Raw genomic sequence first — 23,171 nt, 5'->3', positions numbered from 1 at the left:
TGAAGGAAGAGAGGTGGCTGGGTCATCCCTCCACTGAGGCTGCCAAGGCCATACACCCTTAGTCTAACACCCAGGCTAGGTTTCCTCCCAGGTCCTTCTCTGCCTCCATCCGAGAGGACAAGCAGCCCAGCACCCAGGGCCCTGGGAGCCTGCCTTGGGTCACTCCACCAGACTTGGCCTTCCTGAAGGAACTGACCATGAATACACTCGGGCGGCCGAGGTGCTATTGTCAGAGGGCACTGAGTCACTAAACTGAACAGAGAGCTAGCTGCTCTGTACTTATTTGAGGAGAGGTAGGGGGAAAAGGGGTATCTATCCCCCAAGCCTCTGACATTTTTTTTTTCTAGAGCTCTCCCAGCTCCCTGCCCCCAGTCATTTAAATAGGTTTTGACCTAAAGCAGACAGCTTCTGAAAGAAATCCTCTCCCCAAAAGCACGTCTAGCCCTTTTGGTTAATCCTATCTTTTCCTTCTCTCTTGCCTTCACATCTCCCAGTGAAATCTAGGGTGCTGGAGATTAAAAATGAATACAACCCAAGGGCCTGGGGCTATGCCAAGGGTACTGATGGGTGGAGATGGCAAAGGGAAATGGGGGCTCCTTTGTGAATGAGATCCTTTATATTCTAAGCAAACACAGATCAGAGTGGATGCTTCTGCCCTGCTAAGTGTGGTTGCCACAAGTCGGAGGATACCATCGGGATCTGGGGGGTCAGGGGGCCTTCTCCTCCGCCCTACCCTAGAGGAGTTTGGGACTTAAAAGGTAGACAATTCTGTCAACCGCTTCTGGGTGGACAGGGTGAGGAGTTAAGAAGCAGGCTGCTTATACCCACAACTTTATCCATGGTCCCCCGCTACCTTAATTTTTCTTCTCTCGCCTCCCCCACCCTCTTGCCTTTTCCAAAGCTGCCACAGGGGTCCCACTGAAATGGCTGCATTATTTTGATTCTGCTGGGGTGCCGTATGAAGGGCCCAGGAAACCTCCCTCCTTTTCAGGTCACCCTCTGCTGGGCTGTCCCCAACACAACTTTGGTGGCAACATGGGTCATGGCGTGCAGGGACCAACTGGGTGTGTGTGTGTGTGTGTTGCGGGAGGGAGGGGAACGAAGAGATGCGAACTTGGTTCTGGGAAGGCCCAGTCTGAGCAAGGCCTGAGCGAGGCTTGGCGGAAGCTCGCAGGATGCGTGAGGCACGCGTTTGCCGACAGCAGTGCAGAGAGAGAATGTGGTGGGGGGGCGGACAGGTTTCCCGCTGCTCTTATGGGGAAGCATTTGTAGCCACTTTTGCTTTAGGTAGAGAGATCGCATCTGGGGTCACACGAGGTAACAGACATCTTCCTAACCTTGAGCGTAAGAAAAACTTGATTCTGATTCCGGAAACGTTGGCGCAACACGTTAGCTCCTACAGACATCGCTCAGGGGCAGGCGTCGTCTGCAACCTACGATAAGAACATACCCGACGCGGTGAAGGATCGAGGGCCAAGTGCTGGCCCTGACCCTGGCGGGGACAAATCTGATTCCAAGACCAATCCAGTAAGGTTGAGAAATGCCCCGGGGGCCCCAGGCCCAGGAGTCTTTGCCTCTTCCGTCATCCGAGGTGGATTTCGTTTCTTTTCCCCCCCGCACGAGTCCCAGCAGCGAACCAGGAGATTTAGTTTCGCAGGAACTTTCCCGTTGACTTCTTGGTTTGAAAGTTGAAGCCCCAGGGGAGTAAGGCGGGCCACAAACATCTCAAAACCCCGCTAATCCTAGACAAAATAAAAATACAATAGGCCACAGACTAACCAACTTCGGGCCCTTTCCGCGGCGGTCTCCTGGCCGGGCGCACAAGGAGCTGCGCAACCCGCCAGAAGGGAACCGTTCTCACTCCAGTTCCCCACCTGTGGGAAGACCTCAGGAAGGTCTTAGAACCCGGTCTCCTCTCTACTGCCTACTCACGTCCCCGAAACAAGTATAAAAACAACACCGAATCCGCGGTACCCACAGCTCCGAGAGAGGGGGCCAAGAAGCCCCGGAGGCTTGCCTTGAGGCCGAGCTCCGAGCTCCAGGACATAGGGTCTCCCTGGGAGACGAAACCCAGCTGGAGAACTCGCGGCCTGGGAGCCCCGGGCCCCCACTCGCGAGACTACTCGCTGGGCGCGATGGATGCATTTCCTAAGCCTCACGCCGGATAGCTGGGAGGCAGGCAGAAGATCAAGGCTCTAGCACGATGGAATCTTAAAGAAAAAAATAAATAAATGTGAAGCAAACCAAACTTCAAGCCTGCAGGTCCCCGCGGAAAGTGAGGTGGAGACGAAGGGGGCGGGAACGGCGGAGGCACAGTGAGTGGGGGATGCGGCAAGAATTCCGTTCCCTGCAGAGTCGATGCCTTAGGGGGCTCCACCACCTCGAGCTCCCTCCCACCCACAAGGTTTGGATTCACGGGAAGGTGAGGGGTGGGAAGGGAAAGGAGCAAACTGGCGGTGGGGAAGGGGGGGTGCTTTTTCTCCTCCTGCCAGCGCCAGGTGAGGCGAACTTGAGGTGGCAAAGAGCAAGAAAACTTTGGAAAGTTGGGGTAGCGCGGTTAGTGGTGGAGGTACAGGACAAGCAAGCAGTGCTGGGGTGGGCTTGGGGTGCGGGTGGGGTGCTACTGGGAGGCTAGGTCCGGAGGTGGTTAAAGATCCAAGTATCCTGGGTTCGGTTCGCCCATGGCCCCAGGGGCTTCGATGGGCAGATAACTGCAGGGAGCCTGAGTAGGCGTCTTTAGGAAACAGACAACGCAGAGCCGGGAGTTTGGAGTTTGGCGGTTTGTGCCGAAGTGGAAAGCACTACCCGTGACAGCGCAGAGCAGCAGTGGGAAAGGCTCATCTGCCAAGACGGGATTAGGTCCACGGGCTCAGGGGCTCGGTCACCCACATTCCCCCACCCAGAGAGAGCCGTGCGTTCGCCAGGAATCTGTGGGGCGATGCGCGGGGTTTCACATTGTGCGCGCTGGGTCTCCCTCCGAGCACCACGTGCGCCCACGGCCTCAGGCTGGGACATTTGGGTGGGCAACCCCAAAAAGGAGGGGGCCGCAGAGCCAGGACCAGGCTTATGCTAGGTCCCAGTGGGCGCATCCTTGCGGGGGGGGGGCGGAGGGGCAACCGAACTTCTCCCTGCGCCCTGGGAAGGAAGTATGGTGCTCCCGCTGGAGCGCGAGGCCGCCGCTGCTGGTTCCACACACCGCCTAGCATTTCTGCTTTTCCTCATTGCGCACCAGGGAAAGGCATAATTCAATTATACCATCCAAGTGCAATGCAGCCTTTTCCTCTTTTGCTCTGGAACCTAGGGCATTTCGAAGGGGAATCTCCAAATTCGCAAATAAATACCTTATCACTCTCAAGTCGAGTTGGGTTCTGTAGTAACTACTGGGGAGGGGGTGGGGGGGAGAGGGAGGCAAGATCCCAATTGGATGTGAGTTTACAGCCTGAAGCGACTTATTTAGGCTCATTGAGCGCCATTCCAAACAGCTCGGCTCGCGCTATTTCGGGAGAAGTTGGAGAGTGGAGAGAAAACAAGGTTATTTAAAGTGACTCCCAGAATGCGATATTCCTTCCATGGCTCCCTAGGTGTCTGCGTCTGGGCTCCAGTTTAGCAGCCCAGGCGGCCCAGCCTTTGATATTTAAGAAGGGCCAGCTCCCAGGTGAAACTACCTGTTGGGAGATTCCGCAACCCAGACATTCGGTGCTCCTTTCGACCCTGCGCAATCCTGACAGCGATGGGATGTCTGGGGTTGGCACCCGCGGGGTGAGGACAGTAGAACCGGGAGCTACAGACAACGTCAGCTGCGCCTGGCAGTGCCCAGCGAGCTGCGCCCGCGCCTCTGCCCGCTCTTTGAGAACTGGAAACAGTCCCCACTGCGCTATGCAGGGCCCCTGGCTGCAGGGATGAACTCTAACTCCGCACAATTCTCTAAATTCGGAAACCACGAAATGGTACGGTTTAGGCTGGCGCCTCCATGCAAGCCTAACTTTAAAAAACAAAAAGTCTCCTGGTGGCATCCTAGGCGCCTACCCCCGCCCCCCCACCTCCGCCCCTGTACTCCAACACCCAGCACTTTTCCTTTTTCCGAAATTCACTTTATTACTTCTTGAAATTCAGAAAATTCTGCTGACGCCTGGACGCCCGGCAACCCAGAGGCTGCTTACAGCTCCTGCACCAGTTGCTGGAGAGATAGATACCACTCCGCTCTTGCGAGCAAACAGAATCTATTTTTAAACAACCGAACTGAATGAGGGAGCGGAGCTAGCAAGGGAAATTTGTGCATGTTTCAAAGACCGTTGGGGGGAATTTTCGGAGGCTGGAGTACAGGGGGCTTGTCCCTCGCACGAACCTGTGAGAAGGACAGTTCCGGCCCGGCGCTGGGGCTGGAAGTCTCTTTTGGCAAGGGCACAGCCGGTGTCTGGCGTGCGCGTTTAATAAGACCCTTTCGGACACACTCTCAAACAGAGCCCGCCCCGACCTTAAATTGGGGAGATGTGGAGGCGCAGGCTGGGCTAAACCGGGAAAATTTCCTCTAGACGTGGAAGGGACTCCGCGTTGCGTCTCCGATGCGGGTTTCTGCTTTTTGATAGCGAACCCCACTCCGTTCAGGGAGCAGTGGAACTTGGGTGAAGCCCTACTGATGGGGCCGTTTGGAGTCCGAGGGGACGGAAAGACTTTTCTCTGTGGCAGGGGGTACAGCGGAGCTTTATTTTTCAGGGCATGCGCTCACATCCTCCACCTTCACAAAGGACTCCGGTGAAAACGAAATGGGGACAAATATTAGGCAACTGCAGGGAAGGATGGGGGTAAGCCTCATCTTGTTTAGGATCCTTGTTTTGACAGTGAAGACTGCAGGGCTACGTGGAAGAATGAGAATTTGCTAATGAGAATTTATTGCACAGGGATGAGAGTTAAGACTTTGAGCTAAAAGACGGCTCAGGACGCTTCCCGCGCCGCAGTCACTTTTCACGATCCTGGCAATACAGCTTGTTCGGCCTTTAAGTCACACCCCTAGTCCCAGTCCTTAGTGGCATTTCCCTTTCCCGCGTGCCTCCTTCCTGCCCACTCATCTCGGCTTCAGGTTGCCCGGGACCGCTCGGCGGCTGGACTAACTCTTTGCGAACTTGCCCTTCGCCAGACGCACACGCACCAGTGGGCTCTCCTCCGGCAGCGCGGCCACTCGGCTGCCCTGGGGACCCTCGGGGGCCTGGGAAACCCGGCGTATTTTCCAGCGCTCAGCCTCGGAGCTCCTGTTTTATTTCAGCTCAATCCCAGGGGCACGGACCCAAGGATAATAAACAATGCTGCTTATTGAGATACAAACGGGCGCAGAAAAGAACCACGAGGAAAAGCAAGCACAGAGGCGTGTTAGCAAGTGGCCAGACATTCACAACTGCCTTTCAAAGTGACTGGTGCAACGGAAGGGATCGCGCTAAAATGACCGGAACTCGCAGAATATAGGTGTGTCGAAGGGTGACGGTCGGAGCTGTTTTTGTTTATTTGGTTTTGCCTCTCGAAATCAGGCGGAGTTGTTACCTGCCCAAGCCTCTCAACAAGCCTCCTCCTTCTCGTGTGCCCCTCCCTTAGATCGCTAGGCCTCATTATAAAGGAAGGGGTCTTCACGGCGTGCGCATTCCAGATCTTTGATACCGTTATTCCTGATCCCCCCAAGAACTGAAAACGCTACCTCCCCTTTAGGCGGTGACAACAGGAGCTTTGGGGAAGGTGTCATTGTAACAGGCGTGTCTAGAGAATTCAGATAGTTAAACACCGATACCTTTTGAGTGCAGAGTGGGTCTGGGGATTCCTCCTGGAGTAAGGGTGAAACCGATTTCTGCCTTGCCTGATGGACTTGGGAAAGGGCCTTGGGTCTGCTCTGAATGCCCCCCTCAACAATGTCAGAAAATCTTCCTGCCTGCAAATATTGGCACGCTGCTGCTGCTGCTGCTACAGCAGGCGGGGCTGTTTTAAATAGGAAGAAGACCACAGGGCTTGAGAGAAAGTCGGAACCTTCCCACCCACCAGGCTACCTGCCTCCCATCCCCAAATATAAAGCGCTGGCAAAGGAGACTATAAGGAAAATCCCCATTCCCGTGAGTAGGGTGGGAAATGAATCAGTACTATGTTGTGGGAACACATCTCTATTTGATTCTCAGGAGCTGGGGTGCCCCAGAACAGGTCTCCCTAACTCAGCTGCTAAAGTTCTAGTGTCTGCACCTTCTATGGCCTGGCCTCTCCACGGTTGTTGTGGTTGTTGTTGAGTTAATGCTGGAAGGGGTGTCAGAGGTGCTTTAGTTCAATTCTACTGGGCAACTCTGCTTCTGGTTGTGCTAAGGGGAGGGTCTGTCTCCCAAGGCAAGCCCTGTGTCCCACATAGAACTCTCAGCCTAGGGAACTGGACTGGGGCTGACTCTGGCTGGGCCAGGGGGCTGGGTCGTGAATTACAACCCATCTGCCAATCAAGAGCATCTCTTTTGTCAGGAAATGATAATGGTACCAACTACACCCAAGGTACAGCCTAAACGTTCTTTTCCCACTTCCCACCCTAAGCTGTGGGCCTTGCACAGCGTTCATACATTTTTGTTTCCTAATTTAATTTCTTCAGAACTTGTTCAGCTGATTCCAGCCCTTTCTGCCTACCCTAGATGTCAACGTCTCCTAGGAAGGATTCCTGCCTCATGAACTCAAGCTTGAGATGCTTCCTCTACAAAGACTGAAGCTGAATTTTAGAAGATGCCTCAGTCATTTTTGGTGGTGAGCGTTGCTCTGTCCTTCCCACCATTTTCCAAATCAGTTGGCCTGCATCTTGTCATTTCACAGATGAGGAAACTGAGGCACAGAAAAGGGACTTGACTTACTCAAGGACATAAGTGAGCTGAGAGCAGAGTCTTCACAGGACCCCACATTTCTTGATTTGATGTCCCTTTGCTCAGGTTTGAGGGTGGTGTGATAGCTGATAATAAACTACTATTCATTAAGCATCAACTGTGCGCCAGGCCACGTGTGGTGCCAGACACTTTACACAAATCATCATCATAGCAAGTCTAAAAGGCATCATTAGTCCCAATAAAAATTAAAAAATAAAATTATAAAAGTAATATGTCCATAAATCAAAATACCTCAAACAATACCAAAGGGCATAAAACGAAAGTAAAAATCTCCTACTCTACCCTCTCTCCCAGAATCATGAGTTTTCTTTCCTTTAGTGGTTCTCTCCATATCTGATAGACAGATGTGATCATTGCTTTATGAATGAGGAGAGGTGGGCTCACGATCAAGATACCCAGCTGTGGCTACCTGATTCTGGGCTCAGCAATTCCATTACCCTACATTAGCTAAGGTAAGTGGTGAGAGAAAAAGGAAGGAGTGAGGCCACAGCTCAAAAGAAGGGTCAGGTCAGAATTAACATCACCCCTTGCTGTCCTCTCCTCCTGCCCCTTCAGGGCGCCCACTTATTGCTCCAGTTTTCCAGGACCTGTGACCACAGGATCTCTCCGTGCAAATAACCTGATGATCATTTGTGATGGTTACATGCCTTTGAGGCCTCGGTGCAAAGTGAACAAGTATCTCTCCTCAGGCCCCTGTCACCAGAGTAATATCACCCCAGTACTGTCCCCCCATTTGCTGCCTCGACCCTGGACAAGCTCTGGGACTGGGGCAAACCCCAGCTTTAGATTTATCTGCCTATCTGTCAGGGTTGTTGGTAGGTTCAAATGAGAGACAGGAAAAGAGCTGTGTAAACCTGAAATCTCTGTGTAAATAGAGCAGCTGCTTCCCAAAGGCCTGTTTAGGAACCTGTGGCCTTTCAATGTGCAACAGTGGACTTTTAGGGTTCTTTGCCAAAGGGTGTATTTTGGGGATTTGAGGATTTGCGTTTTGGGTGTGTTGTCTCAATAGGGGCAGGGCTAGAAATGCATCTTAAAATGGGAGGGGATATTCATCTATCTGTGAAAGATGGGAGCACTGCATCTTTGGTTTGAGACTTTGGGGATATGAAGTGGATTTCTTTCAGCTGGAGAACACACAGAGCTAAGCTGATGAGGGCAGAAGGAGGCAGTTATCCTGCTTGGGGTACCGTGGGTTGGTAAGAGGTGTGGCTGAAAGGACGCCTGTCCCTTTGCGTAAGTGTCCACCACCAAGGGCTCATCTTAGACTTTTCAGGGGCAGACAAAGTGTGTGTGTGTGTGTGTGGGGGGGGAGTGAGGATAAATGCTAGACAGCATGAGCTTCCCAGACCAGTCATTTCATTTGTGTGTTACTATTTGTTTGAGTGGGAAGGGGAGGGGTATTAGAGATGGATGTGATCATTTTTCCAGGAGTCCTGTTCCAGAGGCTCCTTCATTCTGGAAGAATCTTTAGAAACATCCTGAATTGAGGGACCTCCAAAGGAGAGCAAATAATAGGCCCTGGACATGTCTCCTAGGCTCTGGCGGGGAGAAGCAGCTGGGGAGAGCTGGTCTCTCGGAAAACCTTTCTAGAAACATGCATGATCCTGTAACACACACAAATCTAAGATGGTATGAAGGGAGAATCTGAGCGTCAAGGAGGAAGGAAACCGGTTTGAAGATGAATGAAGGGGCTGGGGAGTGGGTTGGCTTCAGAGAGGCACCATGAAAAACAGGGGAAGTCAGATTTTCTTAGAGGCCCAGCCTGCCTTCAATGCCTGTGTCAGGACAAAGGATGCTGCGCCCCCTGGTGTCAGACTGGCGGTCGGAGCCAGCGAGCTGCGGCGGAGACCCGCGGGCGGCGAGACCCAGGGACCAGCTGGAAAAGTCTACGGGTCAGATGCCTTTTCTTCTATTTGCTAAGGGAGTTGAAGCTGAAATAGCCTTTGCTTTCTCAACTCTGGACTCTAAATAGAGACTCTGATGTAGACAGAGCAGGGTTTTGTTTTTCTTGCATGCAATTCAGGCTGACAGGACAATGCTTGTTTAGAAGTAACCTGGTGAGGTGGGAAGTACACTAGCCTGAAAGAAAAAACCCCCTGCATTTTAGGTAGACTGCTGGTCTGGGGTGAGTCATTAAAAATTTTAGAACCTTCCTTTCTATGTCTTAAAACCAAAAGGGTTAGCATAAGATGTTTTAAGGTCTGTTCCAAGCTCTCATTTTGGGATTTATTGGATAATCATTACACTCTTTTCTGAGAGCCTTGCATATTTGACATCATTTTTTTCTATTTACACACAGGTGCAGATGTTATATGTTTCAGCTTCATGAGTTCCCTGATTCTGAGCAAAGATTTCTGTGTCCCCTTTCCTTTTAAAAATGCAAAACATGCATCTTTTCAGCACAGAAAGCAGTCCCCTCCACCTTTTGTGGGGCCTCCTGCAAAAAGCAGCAGAGTGAGCAGGCCTTCAGTCTCTGCTCCATTTCTTTTTAAAAATAAAACACTAAAGTGTCATGCTGGAAATTATGCTACTAAGTGTTACATGTAGTAGGTGTGAATATGTGCTTCAATAGTTCCAGGCACGAGACCAAAAACTTCCCCAGAATTAGCAGTTTTCAGCTATAATCTGGCTAACATTTCTGCAAATAGGTAGAAAGACCAATTTGGGAGTACACTGTCTCTCTAAGGGGCTGTATGGTTGGGTTCCATTGAAATTTCGGGCTGTCCCTGGTACCGTCAGGTGATTTTAAGTAGGAATAGCCCTAGGAAGAATTATGTAGCTGCTGAGAGCTACCTCTCCATAACCTTGCACGCCTAGTCTCTGAAATCAGTAGTCAGTTATACCTCATGGCAATTTCTTCTTTCTGCACTGCACCTGAACTCTTAGATCTATGTAATGGGTACACATTGGTTTTTGTTTGTAAGAAACTTACTATAATCCTGCAAAGGATCGCTTGAGTAGCAACCTTAGTTTTGCAGATGTGGAGAGAGCATGCAGCCATTGTTCTGTAATAGACAGCTTCAGTATTCTATATGCTTGATGGGAGGAGCAGGTCCCCCCCCCCATAAGAGAGGTGAACTGGGAGGATGAAGAGCAGCACACACAATATGACCCATGGCAACTGTTGGGGAGGGGGTTAGTGCAGTGACTTGGAACACTGTACCCCCTCGTTAGGGGAATAGCTGTGTCAGGGGTTGAATTGTATTGTGTCCTTCCAAAATGTATATGCTGAAGTCCTAACCCCCAGAACCTCAGGATGTGACTGTATTTAGAGACAGGGTCTTTAAAGATATTATTAAGTTAAAAGGAGGTCATTAGGGTGGACTCTAATTCAGTGTGACTGGTGAAGTCCTTATAAGAAGAAGAGATTAGGACATAGACAAGTATAGAGGGAAGACCATATGAAGACACAGTGAGAAGGCAGCCACCAATGAGAAGGCAAGACAAAGAGTAAGACCCTGGGGAAAAAAATCAATCCTACTGACACCTCGATCTCTGATGTCATCTCCAGAATTGTGAGAAAATTAATTTCTGTCATTTAAGCTACTCTGTCTGTGGTGCTTTGTTATGGTAGCATCTAACAAGCTATTGTAATATAAGTTGCAACTCATACCAGTCAATTTTATGTTCCATTCGCGGATGCAGATCTAGAGTCACCAAATTTTTCAGTTTTTAAAGCAAGGCTAAGAATCTTTTGTTTTTTAAATGTTGGCAGCAGGGCTAGCTTCAAGGACGTGCCGCCTGTACAATCACACAGGGCCCCCTACAGTCAGCCCTTTGTATCTACAGGTTTCAAAGCCATGGATTCATCCAACTGTGGATCGAAAATATTTGAAAAAATGTCACACTGTTACTGACGTGTACTGTGTAGTTAGGCCTACAGTGGTTGTATCTGTCCTGAACAGATACATTTTTTCTTGTCATTATTTCCTAAATGATAATATAACTATTTACATAACATTTACTTTGCATTAGGCATTATAAGTAATCAAGAGATGGTTTAAATTATACAGAAGGATGTATGTAGGTTATATGCAAATAATGTGCCATTTTATATAAGGGACTTGAGCAACCTTGGATTTTGGTATCTGTGGGGGTTGGGGGGTAGGTTCTAGAACCAATCCCCCATGGATACTGAGGGACTGTACTAAGAAGGGCCTCAATATTTGGTTTAGTGCTCAGCTGTTCCCATCTTGAAATTCTTAAATTTTTAACAAGGGGCCTGTTGCACAGGGCCCCAGAAACTAAGTAGTTAGTCCTTGTTGACAACTAGTATAAATCTTAAATAATATTCAGGTTAAGCATACGGGGGCCAAAACAAAATATGTCTGAAGCTGGACGCAGCATGGGACACTGGAATAAACATTTTTTCACTAACTGGATTAAGACTCCCCATTCCCTGAGAATCCCTGGGAAGGAATTTATGGAGCCCAGAGTGTTTGGGGGTGAGAGGAAAGCACAGATATTCCTCAGGTGTGACTCCCTGAGATTCTGCATGAGCTAATGTGGCCATGACCAAGAGTTTTTCTTCCTCAGGGATGGTCAATGAGAACCTCACAATAAGCATATATTGAGGAAAGGCCCGACATGAAGAACAAAGTGTTTGGTTTGGGGTGAAGGCTGGGTTGGGTTCTGCACATGGCTGGTGCTGGAAGCGCTCCCAGACTCATCCATCAAGCACCAAGTTAGGCTTTGGGAAACTGGATCTGAGTATGTTCCCCAGTGCGACCAGCAGGGCCCTGAGGGGCAGTATTGCCCCACGTAAAAGCAACACAGAGACACAGCAAGTAACAACAGTGAGAGGGGACTGACCAGCCACCCGTTTTCTGCCTGCAGTTTGTGAGAAGGACTCTTTCTCTTTATGTGGGGCCAGTCCCAGGATTCTTGAGGGGTTCTCAGTTGAATTGCATTTGGAGGGCTGAGTTATAAGTGTGAAACCTGGGTTGCCTATTTCAAGGCCAACCTGGGCAGTTAATTGTAAGTAAATGACATACTTCAGTTTCATGGTACATGCCATACCAGTTGATTTGAAAACTTTGGAAAGTTTTGTCCCTGGTGAAAGGAAGACCAATCATCAGTCAATGGAGTCATGGGGATATGATGAGGAGAGCCTGTTTTTAAGGATATGCATTGATTTATAGAAGCTTCCCGAAAATATTATAGTGGGGTGTTTGGTCAGGAGATCTGCTTATTTAGTTCTATTTCTGCCCAGTACTGGCTAACCAGAGAGTGTAAATTTTAAAAGAAGTAATATCTTATGCACATTCAGGCAAACTCCCTCAGCGTAATGAGCAAAAGACTGTTTGAGACACTGAATTTCTTGGAAGAAAGTTGCTATATAAATTAATGTAGACCTTTTTTTTTTTCCCATTGCAGGTCTTCAGGACACATCGAAGAACTCTCCTATCATGAAAGGGAGAGAATGAAATGCTCATGAGCCTCCATCAGGAAAGCTAGAAATCTCCCAAATCCCATGACTCTGATTTTCAGGTCAGAGAGTAAGGTTTTATGTTTAGTATTTTTTTATACTTTGCATATAGAGAGTCCCTGAAGAGGCACGTGATGCACTGACTATTTTGTGAGGCCAGTTTGGGTGAGGCCAGGACTCAGGTGCAGCCGCGAGTACTCAATGGCACCTGCATAGCGATTTGTGGGACCCATGTCAGCTCCTACTACTTTCTGACAAATAGCACCCTCCCCCTCCCTGGAGTTGGAGAGCAGGGCTCCTCTTTTGGGCTGAGCCAATCCCAGGATGCATAAGGGGTTGGGGTAGTGCCCCAGTATTTAAGAAGATTAAAATTCTATATGTGGCACTTCTGATTTAATTCCTAAATGGCAGCTGCCTTAAGCATGTGGGAAATCAGGAGCCTTGCTAAAAATGTAAACTTAAAAGACCATTAATTTAAGAGTAATGAAAACTATGTCCACATAAAAACTTGGTCAATGAATGTTTATAGCAACATTATTCATAATAGTCCCAAAGGGGAGACTATCCAAATGCCCATCAACTAATGAATGGATAAACAAAATGTGGTATATCTATACAATGAAATACTATTTGGCAATAAAAAGGAATTAAATATTCATCGACACCACAGCATTGATGAACCTTAAAACATTGTGCTAAGGGAAAAGAAGCTAGTCACAAAGTATTGTATGATTCCATTTATATGAAATTCCTGGAACAGGCAAATCTATAGAGACAGAAATAGACTGGGGGTCAAAGGGTGGGCATTGGAAGATGACAGTACCATGGTGCAGAGTGTTTTTCGGGGGTGATGAAAATGTTATAAAGCTAATTATGGTAAATGTTGAACAACTCTGTAAATGTACCAAATACTATTGAATTTTGCACTTTAAATGGGTGAACTGCATGGTGTACAAATCATATCTCAATAGAGCTGTTTTTTAAAAAGCTTTTAAAAATAATACTTTTAAAAGGACCATTGGTTTATGTCTCTTTTTTTCTGAAGCTCACCACCTTGGGATACAAGTGCCCAGACTTAAAAGCAGACTATATGAGCTAAGTAAAATAAGAATGTGAAAAATACGAGCTTTCCCTGAGGTGGACAGAGTTATTTGCAGATCTACACATAGCCACTCTATTTGTACCTGAAACTGTTTTGAACTTCACTGAAAATTATTTCCTTAGGCTGAAATCATTAAAATATGTTGAAACAATGAAACAGCAGTGGCTTTGTTGTCTCTGTTTTCCTCATATTCTTCTCACCTTTCTTAAATAATAGCACCCCAGTCTTCTCTTACGAATTGCCTACCTTATTTTCAGTTCATGTGGTTTGAATATTTCTGACCCTTTGCCCTAGGCTCTGTGACTCAGGCCTGATCAATCAGCAAATTCTATTAAGTGGCATGGTGGCCCTGACTCATATCAGCTCATCCGAACACTCATAAATTTCTAGGAATTTCGTCAGTTGTTAAACATAATCATGACTAAAATGTAAAGTATATGAATTTATAATTATGTAAATTATATTTAAAACAGAGTTAATAGGCACTCAAAACTCATCATTTCCTAATTATTTGGGTACATTTTACTATTATGTGTGCTCTTGAGGTTACTTACATCTACTGGGTCTGTATGATGGAAGTGCTGTATAGCGATGTGTCCCTCCTCTCTGCTAACTTCATGTTCAGTGATTCCCACTGGTAGCTTGAAATTGGCCATGATGGCAGTATTTATACTACAGAACTAGGCAAGTACTATATATCACAGCTTCCCCTCTTCTGTCAAGAGATTGTTAAATGTGTACCAGCTGGAGTGGGTTGAATGGTGGTCACCAAAAGATATGTTTGAGTCCTACTACCTGGAATTTATGAATATGACCTCATTTGGAAAAAGGGTCTTTGCCACTGTAATGAAGTTAAGGATCTTGAGATGAGGTCATCCTGGATTATCCCAGTGGACCCTATATACAATCATATGTGTCCTTATAAGATGAGGTAGAGGGAAAATTGGCACAGACAGAGGAGACCCACAGATAAGAGGGGAATGCACTGGGGTCACATAGGCAGAGATTGCATGATCACAGCCACAAGCCAAGGGATGCCTGGAGTTACCAGCAGTTGGGAAAGAATTCCCCCTAGAGCTTCTGGAGGGAGCACTGCCCTGATGACACCTCGATTTTGGATAACTGGCCTCCAGAAATGTGAAAGAATAAATCTCTCTTGTTTGAAGTCGCCTGGTCTGTGGTAATTTGCTATGGCAGCCACAGGAAGCTAATACACCAGCATACCACTGCAGCACTATGAAATGGGTCAGGAATGGGCATGTGACCCAAGCTAGGACAATGGGAGGTCCGTTTTTATAGTAAAAGAAACACTCTCCTTTTACTGGTTCCATCTTTGCCACCATGTTTGCCTACAAATGAAAACAGTGCAGGAAGTAATGAAGTTGGACTCTAGAAAAAGAAAAGAGAAAAAGGCATTCTGGACAACGTTGTTGGAGAAGCTGGATCTGTTCCACCATGGGACTCTTTTGTGATGTAAACAAATTAATTTCTTTTCTTTTTAAACCAAGTTCCTAACCAATATAGACATGTTGACTTTCAGAGAACATCAGAAAGTGCTCATTTGCACAGACAGGGTTGTAAATACATACGAGTGCTATCATTTGATTAGTTACTATTTGAATCGGGCATACCTAACAACCACAAAATATATTTAAAACAGTGAACATTCTGAGATCTACCTGAATTCAATCATGTTCATTTGTTCCACAACACTTAGTGGGCTCAACCATGTCTAAAGTATTCTGTTTAGGACCAATACCCATCCATTTAAGAACTTACAATTTATTTGACAGTAAGGAGTTTAGTATAGCCCACATTATTGAGGCCACCAGCTGGATTAACTTTTCATTATTTAATCCATATTCTTCTGGGCAGTACTAAATTCATGGAATTTCATTATTTTTCCTAAAGTGAATTTATTTTAACATGCAATAAAAACACTGCAACTTCTTTATGAGATTACATTTAAGTACATTCACAAGTCATAAAAAAAATCTTTTGTCAAATTGAGTATTTTGGGTTGGGAAAATATTCTTATAGTGATTTTCAATGACATTGCACCTTTGGTAATTTTGTACCTTTCAGGGATTTTTATTTTCCATTTTTCTTAGTAATTTGTTAGTGTGGATAAGCACATTTCTGAAAGGACAATGTCACAGAAAATCCCAGGGAGAGACATACTGTATTGAACTCAGTTTAAAATAAAAGGAAAATCTTTTTACCTTCAGTAGTTCTATCTTTAACCATTTTTCTATTTCAAGAGGTTTAAAATTAATCTTGCCCCCCATAATCCTATTTCTTTCCTCTACTTTCCAATACCTTTGTTTTTTGATGAGCACATTTTGGATGAATTCCCAGTCAACTTCTAAAATCTAATTAAACAGAGCTAAGTTTAGCTCAGATAGCATTTACAGTCAGTTTTTTGATAGTTGAATAACTAGGGGCCCATCTTGTGAATTCTAAAAAAAAAAAAAAAATCATGGGTTCCTGAGGGTTGCTTGTTGCTAAAAGATCCTATTGCTAGTACTGATGTCACTAGTATCAATAAACTAATGCCTGCTTGTCTTGACTTAAAACAGAAATGAACTTCCAGATGCAAATATTCAAGTACTATTTATTCATTATACTTTTATTTTTGGTAGTAGCATTACTTATTAAAAAGAGAATTGTTTTGAGCATTTTCAAGGCAACTCCCCCCCGTCCAATAAATAATCAAACACATAAAGAACAAGCAAGCAAGCAAACCACTCACACTCACACACACACACACACACACACACACACACACACACGGCATAAGAAATAAGAGATTTCACTAAGGATATATAGTATACATTAATCAATAATAATTCACATTTACTCTCCTTTTGGTCTAGAACAATCTACTCTTTGCTACAAAAACGTAGCCACCAAAATATTTTGTGAGATTAGGATCATTATCAATATGGACTCAAAGGAAAACATGAAAAAATAAAAACGTAACTTCAAGATTCCCCAATTTTAAAGCTCCTATAGAAGCCTAAAATAAAAATTGGGAACATTAAGTTACCAAAGATAGAGGAAGCAGAGTAAAAATAAATGTTTAGGAAACCCTGCTTCCATTAACAAAAGCAGCTTTTAAATATTCTCATTACTATTCTTGATAAAGTTGGCTAAAGAGAACCCAAGCAAGTTTGCTTTTTCTCCTAAAGCTAAAAAGAAACTCCCCACTAAAGTTAAAATACAAGGAACCAGAAATAAATCAGGGATTTTTTCCATGATGGAAAATTTATACCAGAGGTACAAGAGTTTCTTTACACTAAATTGTTTTCTTCATCTGGAAACCACTGATAGAAATCTAGGTGAATGGATATAATTAAGTAGTTCTGTGGCTCCAACTCTAAAATACTGTTTTTTGTTTTGTTTTGTTTTCATCAAACACCTCAACATTTGCCCAGGAACCAGAGGAGAGGAACAGCTTTTTTAAGAATCAGACCCTACAAACATTTCCAAGCAGCCTGGACAAAGGCTTGGAATGACTACAATAGTGAACCATCCTGCCTTGGACCCCATTCTAGATTGATGACCTAATACATCTTTTCCAACTCTGACTGCCATAGTTTTATGAGCATCAAGAACTGGGCGCTTGCCACTGTCAACAATTAGAGCTTCTCCAGAGCTTATACATCCACAGAAACTTAAGTATCCCCAAAAGCACAGATCGCACAGTCTCCTAGGGCTCACGGTGCTTCTTCTAGCTTCACCACATGTGAAATGGAAACTCCTCTTTGGCAGGATATTTCTTAAAGAAAAGGAAGTGTGCCCGTTACTTTCCCATGTTATCTTGGCTTTAGAACAGAGCGATCACTGAGAAGCTAATGAAGCTTAACTTAAGCGTCCTCCTTCTCAGAGGCCCCTTCCAAAGCCCTATACCTGATTTTGTACTCGTAATTTTGCATTATTTTTGTTAAAGAAGTCCAATTAATTGTATAAGCTATAGACCTCTCCTCCTCTCCCCTAATGGGGATCTACTCCTCACTTAGAGAACTGGCACCAAATCTTCGCTTGAGAAAGTATAAAAATTAAACACTACCTCCTCTTTATTTTTTATGGACACCGCCTACCCCTGGCAAGTCTCCATTAAGGATGAAACCTCTTTGTTTGAGTCTCTGGTCCTCAGATGTCTTCTCCACTACAGTGGTGGTTCAAAACCCAGCCGTGGTTTAAGTTTATTCTCCTTAGCTTCTCCCTGACACTCCATTGTGGGCTAATTATTACAATGGCTTATAGACACTAAAGGCCGGAAGCGTTCCCATGCGTTCCTCCTTTTGGTTAAGTGGCATCACTGTTCCAGTGCCAGCTAAGCTTTGTTTTCCAGTAGAGTTCATGGATTTGGACTAGGCGTCTACACTTTCCTAATGGGGCTCTCAGGGGACTGAGCCACAGAAACATTTATTTTTTTCTGATTACAAAAGTAATGGCATATAAATGTTCATATATATATATATATATATATATATATATATATATAACTTGAAACATTATAATAATACATAGCGGAGAAAGTGAAAATCTTCCATAATCCCACACAGCTGGGAAAACCAGTTAACATTTTTTTCTAGGCGTATATTAAAATTTCATTTATTATTTTATAAAAATGGGATCATACTCTCCACGCCTAAGTGTGCTGTTTTCCACCTAGCAATATGTCTCAGATATATTTCCATGCCAGTCTGTAAAAAGTAATCTTCCTTTTAATCTTTTTTGTTTTAATTGCTCCATGGTATTGTACTGCATGCCCGAACCATGCTTTTCTTAACCAATTGCTGTTAATGCACATTTGGGTTCTTTCCAGTTTTCCCTGTAACAAATATTCTTGCAAACATCATTTTACACTTACATCTTTGAGCAGTTGTAGGATTATTTCTCTATGATGAATTCCCAGAAGGTGAATTATTATTGGGTCAGAGGGTATGAGCATTTCATTTTTAATAGCTATTGCCAAATTGCCCTCCAATAATTTTATACCAATTTACACCCCTAACCCCACTGTAAGAAGGAGTCTGTTTCCCCACCCTCCTTAGCAACACTAAAATCATGCAATTTGAGGATGTCTGATGTGAGTTAGGAGCTAAGAGGTTCAGCCTGTGGAGTTTTTCCCTTTGTGAACAGCTAACAAAGAGATCAAAAGTCTCCCCCTTTCCTTGATGAACTCCCTGCTCTGAGTGAGCCAATACCCAGACAGACATCTAGCTAATGTGAGAGGCGAAAATTCTAACACCTACTGCTTGTGTCTAGCTGGACTTATTAGAAACAATTTGCCCATGAATGTATAAGCAAATGTGTTAGTTATAGAATACTTAATAACTACTAAAGAACTAGAAATTGGTCCTGATATTAGCGCTGCTGTTTCAATGTAAACAACACATTTAATTTTACAGCATGGAATGTTTACATCTGTACAATTCCTTGATTTCATCCCTATGTTTACTGGAACAAAATAATTTGAAAAATCTATTCTTTAAAGGTATATGAAAAGTGACTTTGAGTCAGCCCATTAATGAAGAACACGGTTTGCCAACAACCAGTCTTCAGGAGCTCATTTCGAGGATTACTATGGTTTATATTTCCAGAATTACGATGACTGGCCGTTAAAGTGGAAAAAAATTTTTAGGGGTTATCCAGTCAAATGATTCTGAAACTCGGCTCCACAAAGCCTTGGAATTGCTTTGGGAAAACAGAAGAGGTTGATGGAGGAATAAAGCAGCCAGGGGTTAAATGTTCTTGGTCTTCCAATCCTAATTCCACCACAAAAGCCCCTCTTTGATCTGTTTTATATGGTGGGTTATAATAGATTGTGTTATCTGGAGCAAGTTGATCTCTTATTTCCTCATCTGCAAATGATAACACTGCCTATTTAAGAGTAGCAAAGATATAATTAAATAATACTATGCATGTAAAGTGCTTAGCCCAGTGCCCTAAGCATGCCAAGGACTCAATAAATGTTTGCTATTTTATCATTTAAGATTTCCTTTGAACCAGATTCTCCTGCTAAAAAATACATTTCAAAACCACCCATTTATTTTTGTTATCTCTAAAATAAGATTTTTTTCTTTTTACAGTGATTATTTCAGATGGAGTGGTTTTAGATTTTATTTATTTCCTGAACTCCAATCCAATGGTCGTCCTTCTCACTCACAGACCCCAGTCCAGTTTCATAGAGACAGCTGGGGGCTCTGAGGATGATGTGGCCTCCCACACACCAGGAGGCGTCACTTACCAGCAAGCTGGCCAAGACCAAAGCTGCTCTATCTGCCTTCCCATTGATTGATAGAAGAAATATGACCATATGGAGAAAAAGTTTTCCCTGCCCTGTGGGAGAAGGTTCCTGCAGGTTCATCACAAGAATCAAACATGAAAATTGTAAAATGTTAAAAATATTATCCAGTTGCCATCTTTTCCATGATTATGAGGACAATTGAAAGGAATTCAGAGATAGACACTTAAACCTTCTAAGAGTGGCTGAATTTTCTATTCTTGGCCAGACGTTTTTAAGAGGAAGAACTCATCCAACAAACATACACTCTTATCAATCCTTTTCTTAGGAAAGCTTGTCTTTGTGTAGGGGAAGTTTGCAAGTTTTCCTAATGAATCACAGACATGAGGCAGGAGGGAGAGAGCTTCAAGCATTTTCTTCTTCGAATAGTCTAACATGAGACCAAAAGCCAGGGAGTAGAAGCAAAACCTTCCAAACTGTGTATCTTTTCTACCCAACAACTCCTTCCATGCCAGTCACTTCGGCTGCCTGAGAGCCAGACATGGGTTTGGGGAGGGGCTTCTCTGTCAGGGCCATTCGGGGTCTGTGGTAGACTTAGGAACAAGTAGACATAAAAGCTGTAGAATTAAGGGTTGAAAACAGCATTTAATGAAACCCCTCCCTACAGACGCTCTTGATCAAAGTCTATTCTTGCACTAAGACAATCGAGCTACAGTTGCACACATAAAATTCTGGCAACACTCTGTCCTCATTGCTTTCAGCAGAGGTTTTAGGCCTCTGAAACTGGGCATCGTCCCAGAATTGAGACCCAGTTGCATGACGCATACCATAAGACACACCACCACAGCCGAGGCCCGTGCAACCACTTTCTTTTAACCTCGCGTCTGTGAAAAATTACTTTCCAAAAAAATAAGTGAAACCCGATGTCTTCTCCGGGTGGTTATTTTTGCGCCTATGAAGTCAATAAAACTCTCCAGATTTATTAGACAGCTCTGCTGCGGAAGACAAGACCACTTCCTACTCCCGAGCACAAATGTGTGCCTTTTCTTTTGGTAACCTTCTGACCACAGGTTTTAATTTTACTGATTCCTGTCATTTTTCCCAGAAAATTTGTCAGAACCTCTCAGATAAGTGAGTGGGCCTGCATTAAAATCCAAATCTCTGGCATCCAAGAGTGACAAAATGAACATATTTCAGTCTCCTCTCTAGCTTTTCTTCTTTGCTTCCTATTTTAGAGCAGCTCTCTTTTCTTCACACCAGAATCAACAAGGTCTTTGGCTGTTTCTCCATGTACATTAAATGCTAAGTGTAACACTACCAACAAGTCATACTCCCGTGAGAGCCCACTAACCATCAGCTCATAATGACAATTGGATTCAATTCTATACAATGCGACAGCATGTGTCAAGCCCTACTATATATGCCAGGGTTCTCCTGGTAGAGAGATGGAAAGACATAGAAAATAATGTTCATTCTTTCAAGGAGTTCACCAGGGGAAATAAACATGTTAACAAGAAAAAGTCAGTGAGTGTGACAGATTTATTAATAAGCAGAATCGTGTGTGATATCAAGACTGGCACATGCAAGGGTTATAAAAGGCTTCCCAGAGAAGATGACTCCTGGGCTGCATGTTTAGAGATGAGTAGTGATTCATCAGATGAACCTAAGGAGGGACATGCCAAGCATGGACGTGCAGAGGATCAGAGGTGTGAAACAACATGGCACATTTTAGCCCGGAGCTCCACGTACTGGGATCGAAGGTCAAAAGGTTGTAAGCAACCTGTGCTCATACATAAATGTGGGTATATTTTTTAGGTGGTGGGGAACTGCTGAATCAGTTAAAGGCTTAGGGGCAATTGCAGCATGATTAGGAGAGGGAGAAACAAGTGGCTGAGTGCTATGCAGAGAAGAAATAAGGAAAGCCTGGACTAAGCCAGTGTGGTACGAATGGAGAGGAAGATTTCGAGTGACAGGGAAGAAGGCATAGCAGTAGATATGCATAGTAGTAGTGACAGCAAAGAAGAAGAAGGTAGTAGAGTGGCAAAGATTCCCACTCCAGAAGGAGTTTTAGGCAGTTGTATTCCATTATTTAAGAATGAAGTTTACTTCCAAATACTTTTAATTCTAAGTTATTGGCTCACTAATTTTTTTTTCTCCACCTACTTCCAAACATGGTTTGAGGTAGGAAAGAAATTCTGTAGCTAGACCAGGGCCTCCCTGTCTGACAGTGCAACCTTGGCCATCTATGAGCTGATGAAGGGCATCTGTAGGACATTATCCCTGGTTCAGTCTTTTGGGATACTATTTAAAGACATTCATACCAGTGCTATCTTGATGAGCTTGAGTTTTGATTATCTGCATGCTAATTTAAAATGCCATATACATCAACTTAACTGGCACATGCTTGGATGATAGCTTGTAGTGTATTTACTCATATTTTAGGGCATTAAGAGAGAAAGTGCTCTTGTCTACATGGCTCATTTGGTTTTGGCAAAGAAAAGGAGTTGAAGTACAGCATTTTGGGAGTCAGATAACTCTTGATTTGTTCCCTGTGGATTTCAGCAAGGCAACTAAGCTCAGTTTCTCCAACTGTATAATGGGACAACATTAATACCCACCTCATAGGTGTAAGAGTGAAATGAGTCAATGAATAGCATGTCCTTGGCACATAGTAAGTGACAGGTTTTTAATACACTCTCTGTATAATGCACTGTTCTGGGTACTTAGTATATAGTATCTTGATGCAATTTTCTAGCTTTACAGAAAAGGAGCTATTTGAGGGCAGTGTTTTCATCATCCATTATATTCCCAGTCCCCACAATAGAGTCAGCCTCAAAGTACATAAGTGTCTGGCTAAGAGGGATTAAATAATAACTTGTCTAAAGTCAAACATTTAGTAAGGAGCATGACTGAGATTCAGAGCTATGTCTGCCTGATTACGAGACTGGTATTCTTTTAATGATGTCCCAGTTTTACGATACAAAAGAAAATGACCTGGGGTCTGAATGAAGGGCTGCTTTGTGCCTCCATTTACTACCGGTTTTCGAATGATTCAATTATCATAAAGTTAGTGTTCTCAGGGTAAGTTCTTTCCATCTATATCATTAAAAAGTCATTTTTCAGAGTATTTCTACATGGGTCAAGGGTCAAGCTCATGGCTGATAATTCTTCCTTCTTTAGCCCTGTTTCTATTTTTTAATGCATTCTTGGTGAGGTCTACCCACCAGAGTTTTCTGAAGGCACTTTAGCTTTTAACAGCGCCAAGCTAGAACTCATCCACCAGCCTCCCACCTCTCTCTTCTCCCACACCCACCCTCCAAAAACCCTTCTTTCCCTTATATTTTAATAGATGGCATTTTTATCCTGCCAGGCACCCTAGTTAGCAATTTTGGATTCAATCTTTACTCTTCCCATTTTCTGTATCCATCAGGTCACCAAATTTTAGTGTTCCTACCTCAATAAAATGGGTTTAAAATCTGGCTCTTCTATTTCACCTCAACT

General features: G+C 44.5%; 1 protein-coding gene and 1 long non-coding RNA gene across 6 annotated transcripts in view; one reads left to right on the top strand and one right to left on the bottom strand.

Moving 5' to 3' along the window:
- Positions 1 to 23,171, bottom strand: part of NFIB (nuclear factor I B) — a 301,210-nt gene that overhangs the window by 250,068 nt on the left and 27,971 nt on the right. The window lies entirely within an intron of this gene.
- On the top strand, positions 1,404 to 12,879 carry LOC109394398 (uncharacterized). The gene is made up of 3 exons (XR_002126438.1): positions 1,404 to 2,404; positions 6,642 to 6,750; positions 12,261 to 12,879. It is a non-coding gene; the product is annotated as an uncharacterized LOC109394398 (long non-coding RNA).

This window comes from Hipposideros armiger, unplaced genomic scaffold (genome assembly GCF_001890085.2).
Source record: "Hipposideros armiger isolate ML-2016 unplaced genomic scaffold, ASM189008v1 scaffold_422, whole genome shotgun sequence".
NCBI lineage: Eukaryota > Metazoa > Chordata > Mammalia > Chiroptera > Hipposideridae > Hipposideros > Hipposideros armiger.
This window is presented reverse-complemented; position numbering and strand designations above follow the sequence as displayed.